Below are 17,824 nucleotides of genomic sequence, written 5' to 3' on the forward strand. Positions count from 1 at the left end.
CTCCCAAAGAAAGAATTGGGTGGACTAAATGGACATTGCACCTCTCTATCTGAAGCCTAGCAAGTCAGGTACGTGGATCCCACTAGAATTTAAAATGAAAAGTAAGGGAGGGGAGGCTCTACTAGACTGGGCAGCTTTAGATACAGTACCAGGCACGTAGGAGGATTTACACTTCTGAGCCATGGAAGCAGAAATTGACTTTTCTTTTCCAGATTTAGCTAATATTCAGAAAGGGAATCCAGCACCTGCCTTCCAGATTTGAACACCCCCAAAATTCAGGAGTGCTCAAGCTCAATTTGGGCAGCTGTTACTTCATTTCTCCCAAATCAAATATACTGATCCACTGTAACTTGCTGTAGGAAAAAGTAGAATAAATTGAGCAAGAAATGCTTCCCAGTGGTTATTAGGACTGGAATTGCTATTTTCAACAGCCATTGCTTTTTTTTATTATTATTATTATTATTATTATTATTTTTAAGTTTTAGTTTTATTTGTTTAAAAGGAAGACAGTGATATTACATTGGCAAATTCCCCATAGAAACAAAGAATGGAACAAAAGAATAATAAAGGCACCTCAACTTTTCCTCATTTATGTAGGACAGTCTTATAATATGCATCCAGATAGCCTTCAATCACACAAGCTGAAAATTGTTCCACTTTACTGCAGTTCTGTAACCATATGGGAACCAGTCCTGTCTGTGTTCTGTGCACATCCAAAATTCCTGCTGAATGACCCGCCCTGGGAGCGAGTTACCAGTGACTCAGGACTGGGGCAGCAGGAGGGTGCGGGGGGGAGCAGCCAAAATTTTTTTTGGTTGGGGCAGCAAAAAACCTAGAGCTGGCCCTGATCACTACAACAGTGAGATTTTGTTAAGAGAAATATACAGTAATAGATTTCTCTATTTAACAGGTGTTACCATATTAACCAATGAGGAATTTTACACTACCCATGAGATATGATTTCTTATGATTTTATTCACCTGAGTGAAGTCTGAGTGTTACTTTCTTTAACAGTTTTTTTGAAAAAAAATTATAAAAACAAACTTTTCACATGTTCCCAATGGCAAAAAGGTAAAAAAACAGAAGGAAATAATTCTCTCATTTATATACTTTTCCCCCATTCAGAAAGTGTGGGAAAAAAGCTTTTAAAAAAGTGTTAATGTTTGTACTTTTGTCATACTAAGTAAAAATAGACCAGAAATGTTCCCTCCCACACACACACTTTGTTCTGTGGAAAAACAGGGTGGGGAGGGAAGGTGGGAACTTCACAGTTTCTAATACCACAAATGTTTTCAATTTCTCATTTTCAGTAAACCAAATTCAGGCAGTTTTTTTGGGTGAATGACTTTTTTTAAGTTAATTTTGTTTTTGAATCAACTAAATTTTTCAGTGCAAAAAACTTTTCAGCAAAAAAATTTCAACCTGGTCTAGTTTTTAACATTAAAAGGCAACTACAAAATGGGGAAAAATTAGGCCCAAAGCCTCTTTGACTTTTAAATGATATATAAAGTAGGGCTGAATTACTTGTTGTTACTGTTGGGTTTTTAGGTGGCTTTGTTGTCATTCTCCCCCCCCCCCACACACTTGCTTTTTACCTTAGATGTCAAGAATAGCAAGTCCTGTCTTCCCAGTTTTTGCTGCAGGTCTCAACTGGAGAAAAAAATAAAGTGGACTGTGAGATTTCTTAGTCTTTAACTGAAGGTATAAGAATATTGAATGTTTAAGAAAGAGTCTTTGGTTGCAATTGTACATAAGGTGTTTGAGTTAAATAATTAACAAAACAAACACTTATAAATCCTATCTAAAGACTACTTTGCTCCAGATCATTTCACTTCTTTGGTATCTAGGATTTAATAAGTCTACTAAATCTCCAGTCATCCATAGAGTCTTCCACAAAAAATAATAGACAAGACCTAAATTTGTTTTGCAAATAACAAGTGTTGGGGGAGGGGAAGTGGGGGGGAATGGGGAGGCAGAGAGAGGGGGGCTTTCTTGGAGGATCATAAAGCAGCAAAAAGTGGTCGAAAACCATACTTTTCTTTTGCTGGTCACATTTAACGTAAATGTTTTTGTTAATTTTGAATACAATTTTACATTAATTTTAAATAATGCAGTATTCCCCTGCAGACATTTGCAATCCAAGCAAAGCCAAAGTGTGCTAGTGAATTAGAAGTGAAAGGGACTATCGGCAGATTCATCTAGTTTTATTATTCAAGTTCTGTGGAATGCAGAAAGTAAGTAGAGAACATAAATGGTAAAACTAAGTATGACATTCTTTCAGTTTTAATAATCTAAGCTAGTATTAGTACAGCTAAATATATATCACACACACACATATATATATATAATAAAAATATTGTTTATATATATTAACAGTGTTACTCTCCTTTATTAAAAAACCAGGAGTACTTGTGGCACCTTAGAGACTAACAAATTTATTAGAGCATAAGCTTTCGTGGGCTACAACCCACTTCTTCGGATGCATATAGAGTGAAACATATGTAGCCCACGAAAGCTTATGCTCTAATAAATTTGTTAGTCTCTAAGGTGCCACAAGTACTCCTGTTCTTTTTGCGGATACAGACTAACACGGCTGCTACTCTGAAACCTCTCCTTTATTATACCCTCTTCTTTAGAGATACTTTGTATATTATTGTCTGGCTCTCTTTCTTCCATCCTAGATTTGTATATTTTATTTTATTATTTTTTCTATGTAGTACTAGGTCTTTATTGAATTTCATTTTATTTATTGCAGCCCATTTCTGCAATTTATCATGACTGTACTGTATCTTACTCCTGTTCTACAGGGTATTTACAATCCTCCCAGCTTCAGATCATCTGCACAGTCGATGTACTTTCCATTACATCGTCCAAGCTGTTGAAGTATTCAATCAGAAATCCCACCTGGCACTATGGTCAATGGGACTATGTATTTGACTTTACTGGGACTATTGAACCAAACAGTATTTAGCCCTAAATCCCTGATTTTTTTTAAAGCTAGTTGTGTATCCATCCCCCCGATATAACATTTCCATCTAATCCATATATATATTATGTTTCCCACAAGCATGTTGTGAGGAACCATGTTTAATGTCACTATATACTACGTCTACTTCAGTTAGTCTCTCTATTGACTTTTTGTTCCAAGGAAAATTTCTCAGCTCTCGAACTTCCATGGATTTTTTTTAAAAGAGAAGGAAATTCATACATAAAAAGCTACATTAAAGTAATGTGAAGATTATGGCATTAAAAAAACCAAACCAAAACCCAACAAGAGCCCGGATACGGGGAGTTAAGGCTTATGTTTTCTCCTGAGGCACAATCATATGAACTAAGTATTGCAGTGAATATCTTATCTTAGATTATTTACTGCTCACCAAGAGAGGTTTCTGTTGGCTCTGTAATAGGGTGACCAGACAACAAGTGTGAAAAATCGGGACAGTGGGTGGGGGGTTAATAAGAACCCATATAAGAAAAAGACCCCCCAAAACAGGACTGTCCCTATAAAATCGGGACATCTGGTCACCCTACTTTGTAGTCAAAAGGAGCAAGCAAAGGACACAGGGTTCTTTCCCCATGGAAGGTCACAGACCTCGAGTTAGCAACTGATTTCACTGAAGGGACATCAGGATATGGGGAGTCTGACCAGGAGTCCAGCTTAGGGGTCAGAGCAGGAGTCAAGGCAAGGGTCAGAGCCAGAGTCAGGAATCAGGAGTCTAGCCAGAGATCAGAGTCAGAGAACAAGAGCAGGGTCTGTTGTACCAACAGGTCATATACTGTCAGGTTGCACAGACAGCTTCCTCTAACTCCCGCCATGCTTAGATAGTGCACCTGGACCAATCAGCATTCATAGGCAGTGTGGCCAATTGGGTCCCCCATGGCAGCACTTCCTGTGGTGCTTAGTTCCCCAGCATTTCTAGGGCATGGATTAAAGGTGTGCCATGGCTGCTGTGGCATGGACATGTTGGTCACCTACAGACCTGGGTTCCAGTCCTCTCGATCCTTACACTCTTAGATGAATCCAAGCTAAATTAAAACTTTGGGACAAACAGATTTTGGTGGCAAAGGTGGGCAACCATCTACAAAAGGCTGGTGATATGAATTATTCTCCTGGCAAGCGTTTGCTATTTCACAACGTACCATGAATAAAAGGGAGCTACTATGGAATTAATGGGCAACATCTTATACTAATATTCTAGTTGTGATGTGTCACATGTTAATTTAGAAGACAACTTGTGTGTCACTGCTTAGACAAATCAGGACTGATAGAATCACATTTTAATCAGGAACCTCAGTGTAGCCATCTTCACTTGCACATAATGCATATCACTGCAGGCATCAGCCGACAGATCAAAAGAGACATGTAGCCTTGGAGTATCTTCAATTGTTTTTCATGGTTTGTGATAAGTAAAGGTTAATTGTTATACTTTTTTCAGGAGAGACCAAATAGGCTTAGAAGAGTTCAGGTATCTGTAAACACAGAGGTACTTGGGGGCTTGTGGAAAAGCTAGTTATTGTGCTACACTTACCCTTTCTGGACTGTGGTTCTCAGTGCCATCCTTTTGCAATATTCCCTTCAGTATTCATAAAATTATTTCACAGGGTGATGGAGAATCACAAAAGGCTAATTGACTTGTGCTGCTGTAATGATCCATGGCTGTATACATACAGACACTATTGTTTTCAGCCAACTGTATCCATGCATCTTGGAGACTGGGATTTGAATTCATAACCTTAGGCTCCCCAAACACAGGTAAAGGGTAGCAGTACATTTTCCACTTAAGCCGATATATCCTAGAGTAACATAATTCCCAGGCAAATCTACTTCTAGAAAAATGCCAGCTTCATATGGTTTTCAAAGTACTTATGCTTATTGTTGAGCTACTGATGAGCAGCGCCTGTCAGATCTAGACCATTAGCCATGCATTGGCTATTCTTTGAACATTCTTGGTAGTGATTTTTACTAAATTACTGTGCCTCAGTTCCTAATCTTTTGCTTGTACTGTATATTCTACCCCTTTCTCCCACTCTTTGTCTATCTTGTCTATTTATACAACCAACATCTGCTGGAAATGAGTTTTCAACTATATTAAAGTTAACATACAAACTTGAGGTGCAATACTTGTGATCTTGATATTTGCTTTTCATTAATACAGAGAACATGTACACAACTGTGAGATTCTGAGAAATTCCAGTAGAACCCAGAAACATTGCTAAGCTTTTTCACATTCTTGTCTAATCTGATACTTCAGTGTAGGGACATTTTAGAATGTAGGTAAAGTATTGAAGTAGGATTTTCAGTACTTATACTCTTACTTTTGTATTTAGGGAGGTGGAGGATGTGTTTGTATAAACTTTCTGAAGGATTACGTTGAGCACACTGCCTGTTAGGTGAAGAAAGCCTGACCCACATCATCTGAATAAGATACAAATGTAGATACAAAAGCATCATTGTTTAGCCTGCTTATTCCATTTGAAATAGCACCAGGAACATGGACAATTATTTCTGCGAGGAGAGGAACCATTTTCAGTATGTTTCAAGTGTTCTTTGAAAATACATCCATAGCATTTATCACAATTTATACACAGCCAGCCAAAGCTCTTGCTGAATATATAATTACTTTAAAAACATCTACCAGGGCAAACAGTTGCACCAATGTCCAGTGGAACCAGACCCTCCCAGAGCTTCATCCCATGGTCAACTAAAACTCCATATCCAGTCACCCACTCTACTTCCTAGCAGCTCTGCCGTTCCTCACTCCTGTACAAAGGGAAGTTAATTCCACATTTTAAGACCTCTCACTGAAAATAACCAGCCTCCATGCCCCTGTTTGTAAACTATGAAGATGATAACTTGAGTGCCTCAGATGATCTCAGCTGTTGTGGTACCACCCAAAGAGAAAGGAAATAGCCAGAGAGGAGGTATTCATTTCTTTCACTCTGAACTCATCATGGTAGTTAATGACTGAGAAAAAAAGGGCTTTTATTTGCATTTCTAGTGCAGAATATTATACCAGAATTAGACCTCTGAAGATGCTGTAACATGGCACAAAGCCTTGATAAATCAACCTAAATTTGAACAAAAGATGCCGATAGGTTTGCGATTGCCAAAGGTTTTAGTGTTAACTAAAGAACAGAATAAAGAAAATTGGAAAGGTAACTACCAAAATAAATGTAAACCCAACTAAAATAACCCCTCAACATAATGACTTTCTATTTCCTTTTAAAGTGCTAAAGAACAGGCTGCATTCTGATTTTTAAACTTATTTGCAACAAAGTAAAGTTCTTCTAGAATCAGTTATTCACGGTTTACTTATATCTTTAATAAAAATGTTACTGTATGTTTGATGTGTATATATATGAGTTTTGCCTTACCATAGCATATATGCAGAATAATAATACTAAAAATAGCTTGCATTTACCAGTATTTACTGCCTTTCATCTCCAAGGATCCCAAAGCACATTACAGATTATAAGGATCACCAACCCCAGAAATTCAAATACTCTTGGTGTGAAACAGCACTTGGCAGTTCAGGACCGGATGTGACGAAACCTATATCCAATTGAAGCTGAAGGAGACGTTTAGGTAGCCAGGATTTAATTATCTGAATGAGATTTGGGAATGGCTAGAGCTGCTACTCTTACACAGAATGCAATGGCATCTTTACCAAAGTCATTGTCAAGACAAATCTGGACACTGATTTTATGTCTCATCCAACAGGACAAGAAGTGCAGCAGTACAGCATCCCCATTAATTAAGGGTGCCAGCAGCAGGGCCGGCTCTAGGTTTTTTGCCACCCCAAGCAAAAAAACAAAAAAAAAACAAAAAACCAACCTCTGAGAGCGCCCGGAATGCCGCCCCGGAAATTGTGCCGCCCCAAGCACGTGCTTGGTTTGCTGGTGCCTAGAGCCGGTCCTGGCCAGCAGCTCATTCACTACCATCGCTTCCTGCTGAAAATATATGTTTCCTGGAGGTTTACCATTCTAGTATTGCCCTTTCTGACCTTAGTAAAATCCAAGAGAATCCACAGCACAAAGCAGTACCAGGTCATAATTTTTTCATAAGACAGACATAGGTTTGCGATTGCCAAAAAACAGATGATTGTATTTAGCTGGATTTGCTACTATAAGTAAGTATTTTCTCTAGGTATTAGCATGGCCTAACATGCTACCTGTCCGCCACCATGTAGTCTTTGTAGTTCTTGGCAGAAGCTCAGAAGAAGCAGGCTGTTATCACCAACGGAGGGCACTGGTGCTCTAGTTCAAAGAGGAATTAAATTTAGGGAAGTCCCAAGACTTGAGATCAAACTAGACAATCACAATGCTCCCTTCTGGCTTTATAATCTATGAATCTATGGTGTTATGTAGTGACGCAATGGCATTGTATAGCTTGTATAAAAGCAGTCAGCAACATGACTAAACACCAACAGTAAAACCAGCTATGCACATGACAAAAGTAAAAAAACCAAAAAGGGAAAAAAATTGGAAAAAGTAAAAATCTTGTTTAATAAAAGCCTGCTAATTACAATTAAATAACTTAAAGCTTAAGCTGAGCATTTGTTATACGTGGTATGAGTAATGTTTGTACTTTTGAACCTTTAAAATATTTAAGCAGAGAAAAAATGAAATGAACTGCAACCAGTTAAGGTCATCCTTTTAGGACAAAATTGATAAAATATTAAAATGAAAGAAATAAATTTATAAAACAGAAATACTGAAGTTTCATAGATATGTATTATTCAAAGCAGAGGAACACATATGACCTCTAGTCTATTACATAATGGAGAAAGGATACAAAAGTTCAAATGTACAGCAACTGTAGGCAGAGATTGATTAGCCATTCTGCAAGCCAGTGGTTAGATTCTGGAGTACTCACGCTAAACCCCTGGATTAAAACATTCCCTTTTCAGAGTCAACCAGTTGTTAGAATAAGAATGTTGCTATGTTGGTCTTAAAAGCTTTTGAAAAAGGAGAAACCAGAACCAAAAATAGCAGGATGTGGTTTGTTGTATTGAAAACTAATTTATTTTGCCTCTGGCTGAGTTAATTCATCAGTGGTGGCTGGTTTCTCAAAGCAGAGATTGGACCTACCTGCAAAGTTTGGATCCAGATCTGAACTTCTACAAAGTTTGGAGGTGATTGTATCTGGGATTCTGGTTTTGTCCCATCTCTAGGCCAGATAGTGCCCTTTGTACACTGGCCTGCAGTGAGGCAACGTGGAGCTGCCCTGACACAGTGCAGCAAACTCCCATATGCTACTCGCTGATGGTCCCCTCCTCTGTCCCTGAGGCTTTTTTTTTTTTTTTGCACTCATGGGGTCTCTAGAAGAGAGCAGTCATATGCTCACATGGTAAGTGTTTGTGCTTTGGTGCTTAAGTCCATAGTTCCTATCCCTGATAGCGATTCATGATGGCCTTAGTACAAAATGGGGTCTCATGAGGACGTGAACTCCTGTTTGGGACAAGCTTCCACTAAAAGAGGCAAGTGTGTAACACCTAATGGCCTAATTTTCAGAAAGATTGAGCACCCTTAAATCCCACCAAAGTCAGTGGGAGATGCAGGTGCTCAGATTCTTTGAAAACGAGGCCACAATGTCGGTGATCACATAGTAGCTGGCTCACACAGAACAAAAGAATCTACCAACTATTTATAGACAACTTTTAGCTTAAGTAGTATAAGCTTGTGCTTTTGGTGCTAAAGATCCTAGGTTCCATGCTAGCTGACTAACCATGGGAGGGGGAGTCATTACATGTACCTGATATAAAGTTGTAGAAAATGGATGCTTTTTCATTATATGAGAAATCATCATGTAATAAAATAATATAACATATTGGCTATATGTGAAATCTGACCTTTCACATTTCCTGACTTTTATGATGCATGGTTAAACAGCTAATATTCTCAACATAATTTTTATATGGAATTTTAGATGGGGGGGAGAATCGGAGGAGAAGGGAGGGGAAAGGAAAGACAAATTCCATAACCTGGAATTATTTGGCTAGACACCAAAGTGCCATTTCCTACATGCCTTAAGAGATCTTATCAAGTATCCAATGATTCAGATCTAACACCATGTACACTTTAAGTATGCAGCGTTCACTACATATATGTAGCTCATTATAACTTCACTTCCAAATTTGGTAAGAAGTACTAAAAAAAATATCATATCATGTTAATTGGAAGTCCCAGAACTAGAGCCACAACTTTTCTTTTCAATTCCCATTAACTATACAGTCTTTCAAAGCCACATCAGTGAGGTCTAGAAGATAGAGCCTAAATACCTTTGTGGAGCTGGGCCTGAACTTCTCTAGGAAGGAATTTCAAAAGTGCCTACGGAGTTTAGGAGCACAAGGGAAGTCCCATTGAAAGTCATTGTGCTCCTAAATCCCATAAATGTTTTGAAAATATTCCCCATGTTTTAATTACCCCAACTGAAAAATAATGTTTAGCATTTGCTGAGATGACTTTTCATTTTTAAGTCTCAAAGCTCTTTATGAAAGTGAGTAAGAATTATTAGCCCGATTTTACAGCTGTTTTAAGTAGCAAGATTAGAAGCAGTTTGTAAGAGAGGCACTCTGGTCTAGTATCTAGAATGTCAGTCTGCTCCATCATAGGTTAGGTTTCTTTTCCTGGATCCGCAGCAGATCTCTTCTGTGGCCTTTGGCAAGTTGCTTAAACTCTCCATCGCCTCACTGGAAAACGGGGTTAACAATAGTGGTCTTTTGGAAATGGTATGAACAGACACTAAGTAAGGGTTGTGAAAGGCAGAGGTTTATTAAGGCTTTTCACTGTATGAAATGGGCCTAGAATTCAGGACCTACATATCTTTCTCAAAGGTAAAGGGGACACTTTGAAGGGGAATTCAAGGAGCAGTCATTTGACCAGCTCTTGGAGTTCCCTTTCAGTTTTGAAAAGTATTTTCAAAACCACTTTGAACAATAAAAGTATTCTCTATCACATTTTTTTCTTTGTTGGCTTTTAATGACAATAAGTTGTGGTTATTTTGAACCTATAGATACAATTTTCTAAGCAGTTTGCTCCCTGGCCCTTAAAACCTGCCTTGTGAGCCAGTGTCAGAATCTGCCAATATTTCAAATGTGATGGTAATGGGATTTCATTAGGCAGATGGAGGAACACAAAGATCTGAGACACTGTGCTCTCTTTTTAAAAATATCTGAAGTCCTAATATCTGGAGTCCTTTTTTGCATTTTAAACCTGCTGCCTATTAATTTCATTTGGTGACCCGTAGTTCTTGTGTTATGAGAAGGAGTAAATAAGACTTCCTTATTTACTTTCTCCACACGAGTCATGTTTTTATAGACCTCTATCATATTCCCCCCTTAGTTGTCTCTTTTCCAAGCTGAAAAGTCCAAGTCTTATTAATCTCTACTCATATGGCAGCCGTTCCATACACGTAATCATTTTTGTTGCCCTTTTCTGAACCTTTTCCAATTCCAATATATCTTTTTTGAGATGAGGCGACCACATCTGCACGCAGTATTCAAGATGTGGGCATACCATGGATTTATATAGAGGCAATATGATATTTTCTGTCTTATTATCTATCCCTTTCTTAATGACTCCCAACATTCTGTTCATTTTTTTGACTGCCGCTGCACATTGAGTGGATGTTTTCAGAGAACTATCCACAATGACTCCAAGATCTTTCTTGAGTGGTAACAGCCAATTTAGACCCCATCATTTTGTATGTATAGTTGGGATTATGTTTTCCAATATACATTACTTTGCATTTATCAACACTGAATTTCATCTGCAATTTTGTTGCCCAGTCACCCAGTTTTGAGAGATCCTTTTGTAACTCTTCACAGTCTGCCTGGGACTTAACTATCTTGAGCAATTTTGTATCGTCTGCAAATTTTACCCTTTTTCCAGATCATTTATGAATATATTGAATGGGCCCAGTACAGACCCCTGGGGGACACCACAATTTACCTCTCTCCATTCTGAAAATGGACCATTTATTCCTACCCTTTGTTTCCTATCTTTTAACCAGTTACCAATCCATGAGAGGACCTTTCCCTTTTATCCCACGACAGCTTATTTTGCTTAAGAGCCTTTGGTGAGGGACCTTGGCAAGGCTTTCTGAAAATCTAAGTACTCTATATCCACTGGATCCCCTTTGTCCACATGCTTGTTGACCCCCTCAAAGAATTCTAGATTGGTGAGGCATGATTTCCCTTCACAAAACCATGTTGACTCTTCCTCAACAAACTATGGACTTTTCCCCAACAAGAGTTAGCGGTATAAGCATTTCACTCTCTTTTTTAATTAACAGAGGATCAAAATTAGCTTGACCTATGAAGAGGATATCTCCTCTCCATAATAAGTCAGACACCTGCAGAACTGGAACTAGAAAGCTGGCCCTATAGCTCCAAAACATGTGTATCTTCCCCTTGAGCTACAGGAAAGTTTCCATGAGCTACTCTCTACAGAAAAACCATTATGTTATTTTATAAAGTGCAACCAGGCAACAGAAAGAAAAACCCAGATTCAAAGGGATTTAGACACCTAAGGCACCACTGATCCACAAAACCCTTGCTCAACTGCCACCTAACTCTGTAGATCCCTAAACTCACGTGGCACCTAAATTTGTGCTGTAAGAGTTGCCATAGGTACTACCTTTCTGCCTCTGGGCATCCATACTGCTGCCTCAGGCTGGCGCCCAGATGCCTCTCTTATATCTAAGCCCCAGCATGATCCTCAAACCAGGTGAAGATAGGTAGAGCAATGCTTATCTTGCCTGCAGGGCCCACTCTGGTAGGTATATGCGGAGTATGTTTAACTCCACCCAAACTGGCAGGCTTCTATTATAATCTTTAGCTCACTGGTTTGGGCACTCACCTGGAAAACTCCAGTTCAATTCCCCCCCTCTCCCTGCCTGATGAGAAGTTATTTAAACAGGGGTTTCCCACATTCCAGGTCAGAGCCCTAACCCCTAGGCTATAGTGCCACTCATGCACTCCCTGGCCCACTTAATATTTGATACAAAGTGGAACAACAGCTTCAACAAGAGAGACAGCCCTACAGCAGAATATCCCGTATGCCAGTGGCTAGGGCACTCACTTGAGAGGTGGGAAATCCCTGTTCAAATCCCTTTTCTTCATCAGGCAGAGAGGCGATTTGGAACTGGAATCTCCCACAGGCTGCTGCCTCGCTACACCCTGTGTGGTTAGGCAGGCACCTAAGCCAGTCTTCCAAGAAACAGCATAGGGGCCTTACGCTGCCTAACTCCAGGAGAAGGGTTCCCAGCTGTGGATCACAAGTAAAGAGAGGCACCTAATTTCATAGAAGGGGAGGGTCTTAGGACACAACCCTCATCCCTGGCTAGTTTAGGCAGCTCTCCACCTAGTGCTGGCTTTTGTGGATAGTGAGCCTAGAGGCCTAATTCAGGCTTTGTAGATTCAGTGATTTTCAAGGTGCCTAAAAGTTTAGTGTTGCAATACTCACAATCCATAAGTCCCTTTACAGATCTGAGCCAAACATTTTATGCATACAGTTCCAGATCCTATCCCCAGTTCAACGGGTGGCAAGAACTCCTATTAACATAAATGAAAGGAAGATCGGACCCCAAACCATCCATCACAAAAACTTAATAAATTTTGCTTAATTACAACCTTTTTTTCAAATATAGTTGTATCTTCTTAAAAACTCCTATATGGAAAGATTGAAGGAGTAATAAGATATTTTTGAGTTACAGGGGAAATGTCAACATTTAAAATAATGGTAATATTTTAAATGATCTGTAACTCAAAAAATTTGGACCAATTTTCTTCAAATTTTGCAGAAGCTTTCTGCTTTCCCTTTAGAGAAAAATCTAGCAATTTTACAGCCAAATTCGTTTAAGGCAGAGATATAGGTAAACAAAATTAGTGCTTCCTAATAATGGAGCTGGTGACATCCTTACGATGGGCGACAGCCTCTTCATAATAATGGTTTGTACAAGGAGAACCACCAACAGTGCTATCTAGTGGTGAGGCAGGCATGTGGCAGGTCATTTCCCTGTTGCAAATACAGTCCCTAAGGGTTTCCAGTCTTCCCCTTTAGCACAGGGACTTTGGGGGTCTGTGCCCCTGAATGGTCAGGGTCTTCCTCAGCTGGTTTCTTCTGTGGGATGAAGACTCCTGTTGTTGTTCTGTCTTCTTAGGGGAGTCCAGGTCCACCAGTCTCTGGTGCTCACTAGTGGGAAGTTACCCTGTAAATCTTGGGGTGATAAGCAACCACCCCCCTTGACCACTTCCTACCAAAGTCTCCTTTTCCCCACAGAGTAAAATTAAAGGATCTCAGATAAAGTCTCTCACCTGCATCTTCTTGCTAGGTTTGTTCAGGTCTCAGACAGTCAGCTCCTAGGCAGAACTTACCTCAGAACAGCAGTCTGCTCCCTTCCACTCCCTGCCACCTTCTGAGCTCCTCTGCTTCCCCTTTTAAGTCCCAGTGCCAGCTTGTGCAGGCTTTGTAGGTGTGGTTGGGCGAGGCCAGTTGGACCCAGAACTGCTCCTTAACCCCTTGCTTTCCAGTGTGGAGTTTGTAAACTTTGTTATATGGCTTGAATTATTATATAGGTCAAATAATGCCTATGTCTCAGAGTTTTACCATCCATGTGAAACACGGCATGCATATTTAGATGAATTGTATTTTCCAACAAGGCCTTTTATTGTTTGATGCAGCTAGGTTAGTAATTTACTATTTTCATTTGAAACCTTAACACCCTCCACCCCCTCGCACAATGGCAGTCTTGTATAATATAGAAAAAACACACATTAATTGAATCTGAGGGCAAGTATACTTCTGTCATTTGACCATATGGATAGGATTTTTCTTTAAAATAAAAAAGGCCAAAAAGTAACTGGAACAATGCCCAAAGGGGAGCATAAGGCCAGCAAGACAGACATTTAAAGGTGAGCTCACTTGATTTATAATAGCAGGGTACACTATCATACTTTCCAGCCAACTCTTCAGTTAACAGTATTGCTTATATCACAGGAAGGGCGTAGGAGCTTTTTTTTTTTTTTTTTTTAAAGAAAATAATGGATACAGCTATTAATAAACTGCAGAAGCACAGCAATCCACTTCATGTATTGATAATAAATTGCATCTTTCAGATGTAAGATTCATAATCCAGGCAGGCAAGCAGAAAAGCATCTTTTATATGTTAATACTAAAACATTACACAGAAGAACTGCTGTAGAAAGTTTTATGAAAATAGAGTGGTTTTCTAATAGGATAGCCAACTACTTTGAAAAAAGACTAATGCTAATTATTTATGTATACTAAAAGTCTAGTGATGTAGTAACAGGGTCTCATATGAAAGGTGCTGGCTCACATCCTAACCCTGCTTTTATAATGGTCACTATATAAAACTACAATTAATATAATAAAAATACATGAAACCATTAAAAAATTAGGGAGCTATGGAAGAAAGCAAAATCTTGACATAACAAGGAAAGATGACCAATTCATTGCAGACAGTACTTGATGTTATGTAAGAACATTACAATCTTTATTATTTTTTCTCTAGTGGAATTACAGCTGCCCATCAGAAGGATTTGTGTGTTCAGTGTAAAAAAATGGTATTTTAGAAATTAATTGGTGCTACTGGCTGAGGGACTGCATCTACAAGGTATCTGACACAGTGTCCACAGCACTCCTCTCTCTGCCTCTCCAGCATCCCATTTCTGTGTCCCCATAGCCCTCAAACACCTTGCACTGTTGGTGTCCATAGTAGGCCCAAGGATGTATTCCCAGCTGGGAGCAAACTCTGTCTAGACACAGCTAGTTAGTCTCAGTAATGTGCAAAGGTGCCAGGTTACTCATGTTGTGTAGGGAGAGAGGATTTTGCTGTCCAGAAGATAGGAAGGGAGCTCTGGGATAGCAGAAAAACTTCCATGTTTGTTGCTTTGTACATTTGTTTTGTGTTGGAAAGCGAACTGACTATAAAGCTCCATGGCAGGAACATAGCCAGAGACTTCTGCCAAGTTTATCTTATTTTAGTTAAATTAGAATTGCTGAAACAAACGTGCAAGCCCGAGTAACACCAACCCCAAATATTCAAAAGTCATGAATCAGGCTTTCCCCAAATCACTTTAAAACATAATAAAATGTTAGTCTTTTTTGCTCCCGGCTTTTGAGCCTTTAGGGTTCATGATGTCAAACTTTTCTCCCATCCAGTGAAAGTGAATAGTCTTGTATAATCCCAGGACTCCTGGAGTTGAGGCTTGAAGAAAAATACTAAATATCATAAAACTACTGATAACAGTATGAGAATTGGCAACACCAAACACAGTGAGATTTTTTGTCTAAATCTGAGCATCCTGTAAACTCTCTCTGCATTTGATCAAATCTCAGCCGGGCCAGAGTGCCGGGCACCTGCTGTGAGATGACAAGCATCTTAAAGTCCCTCTGAAGCCAATGGAAAATGAAAGCACCTCACAAGAAGTACTCAGCACTTTGCAGAATCAGGCCCCAAGTGCATCCTTGTAAATTAACAGAATCTTGGTAAATCTACAAAACAAACCTGCACATTGGTTCAGCTGTATGAGGATACCTCCTGATGTAAGGTTGAATCTGAGAGACGAGCATAATATATTCGGTTTGAAAAATACCTACCCATCTTATGCCACAGGCTCAAATCCCAACAGGGTCAATTGAGCGTTTTACTTTACTGAAGTAGATAAACCGGCTGCCATGACATTTAATGTGAGGTAGACAACATCAGCATTTGACTGGCTTTGGTCTTTCAGGCAAGTCCTTATAAACCTAGGTTCTTATAGTCTAATTAATATTAAAGACCCCATGGAACTTTTCTTGAGAGTAGGAATTTGCCCTGGTGTCACTGGCCAAAAATTTCACTCCCTCAGCTATTGTTCACTGTGTTGCATTCCATTTCTCCATATGCCTGCCATTCCCCAAGCCAGTGGTGAAGTGATATGTATCTCAGTGATGTGACATCTACTTTATCGGATCTGATGGCTACAGACTACTAGCTGTTTTTTCTCCATCAGAGGGAGAATTTGAATAATCCGAGTTATCACAATCTTACATTACTTCACAACAGCTCAGGCTAATGTGATGCTTCATGAAGAGAATTAGATCTGTTCCAACCAATAAAGAGGGACACCACAACATGAGGCAATTTGACTAACCTGCAAAGACTCAGAGATTTCTTGATGAGGGCTCTGTTCTTCTTAGAGTTTAGTGCATAGTTCATAGAAGCAGGTGAAGTGTGAACATTATCTAGTTCTCTTCACGTAAAAATATTACAATAAGCATGTGTGATGCTTATCTTCAAGCTAACAGTGATGCTACTAGTCCACTGACTGGACTAGCAAGTAACAGTAAAATATATGGAACTGTTCATGAATGAGGCTATCTATTCAAGAACGTATTTCTGCATGTGAACTACTGAAAACAAATTCAGTAATAGGTTTTTAGCCAGTTGGCATTTTTTTTTTAGTATGATGACTATGACATACTTTAGGTCATGGTTTTCTTATGACTTGGAATAAGATTGCTTAAACATTTTGTTTTTCTAAATGACTTTCACATGGATGCTGTCATTCCCAAAGCTTGTTTACTGCATCTGCAGATTGGACCCTTTCAAGTCTGCATCCAAATTGGTTCAAATGTTTTCTTCAGAACCAGTTCATGCTAAGTTTGCAAACCCTGAGAGTCAAAAGGGTTGGGATCAAATTAATTTATTTCCCCCCATATATTAATCTCATTCCTAATCAGCAAGGTCTCAAATTTGCAAACACTCACATAATAGCTTTGAGCATAAGGGCAGTCAGTGACTTCTGTGAGACTGTTCACGTGCTTACAGTTAAACATGCATAAGCATTTGTGGGTTTGGGGCCTCAGAGAGGTTTGCTAAACTCTTTTGCCTGTGGGTTTGTCCATCTATTCACAGGTTCCAAAATGTTTCACAGGTTTACAGATGGAATTTATATGCTAGGCCTGCAAGGCAGATGCATAAACTAGACTTCCCTAATCTACTGTTTGTGTCAGACTGTTGCACACAGAGATCAGGGAACTTTTGCCTTCAAAAATAATAGCTTTATTAGGCTAAAACCAGTTCCCTCAATCTGATATAATTGATACTGTACTATTAGGAATTTATTGCCTGATAGACAAAACTGATTTAACTGATGCAGGCCTCGTTTATATACACTGCTGTCTGTGCCAATATTTACAAGACTAACAAATGTTAAATACTGTACAGGTGAATAGTTTCTTTTCATACTAGAAGCCTGAGAACCACTTGCAGACCCCTCACTATTTTTTTCCCAAAAATCATAGATTTTTTCCCTTCTTTCTACCTTCACTTGTGCTAGACAGCTGTCTGAGCCTCAGCTCAGGTTGCACTATTTTCCAGGGCTGGAGGCTGATGCAGAGAGTTGGGTGCAATAACTTTTGATGAACTCACACTGTATAAATTACTGAATACACTGAAGTGGTGGAAGCATAAGGGTCTTGTGGGGAAAAGAAAGCCATGATGGTCAGATCCCTCTGATGAAGGGAAACAGGCCAGCTCTGACTGCTTTCCCTTGAGCCTCATATTGGGAGGAGACAGGGTAGTTGTGGAGCTGATATCTGGACAGCCTTCAGTTCTACTCCCTTATCATATACTTCAAATGGCAAGAGGGAAAAGATGGAGTTTGGGCTGCTAGCAAAGCTGGTGGTAGCAATGTTACAGATTCCATTGGCTTCACTGAGCTCTCAGCATCAGGAGCACAGATATAGCTTTGGCCACAGAACCTATTCTGAGAGCTTTTGTATTAGACTAGTGATTGGCCACTACCAAGTATAT

This window comes from Terrapene carolina, unplaced genomic scaffold (assembly GCF_002925995.2).
Source record: "Terrapene carolina triunguis isolate 2854851 unplaced genomic scaffold, T_m_triunguis-2.0 Scaffold66, whole genome shotgun sequence".
Taxonomy (NCBI): Eukaryota; Metazoa; Chordata; order Testudines; family Emydidae; genus Terrapene; species Terrapene triunguis.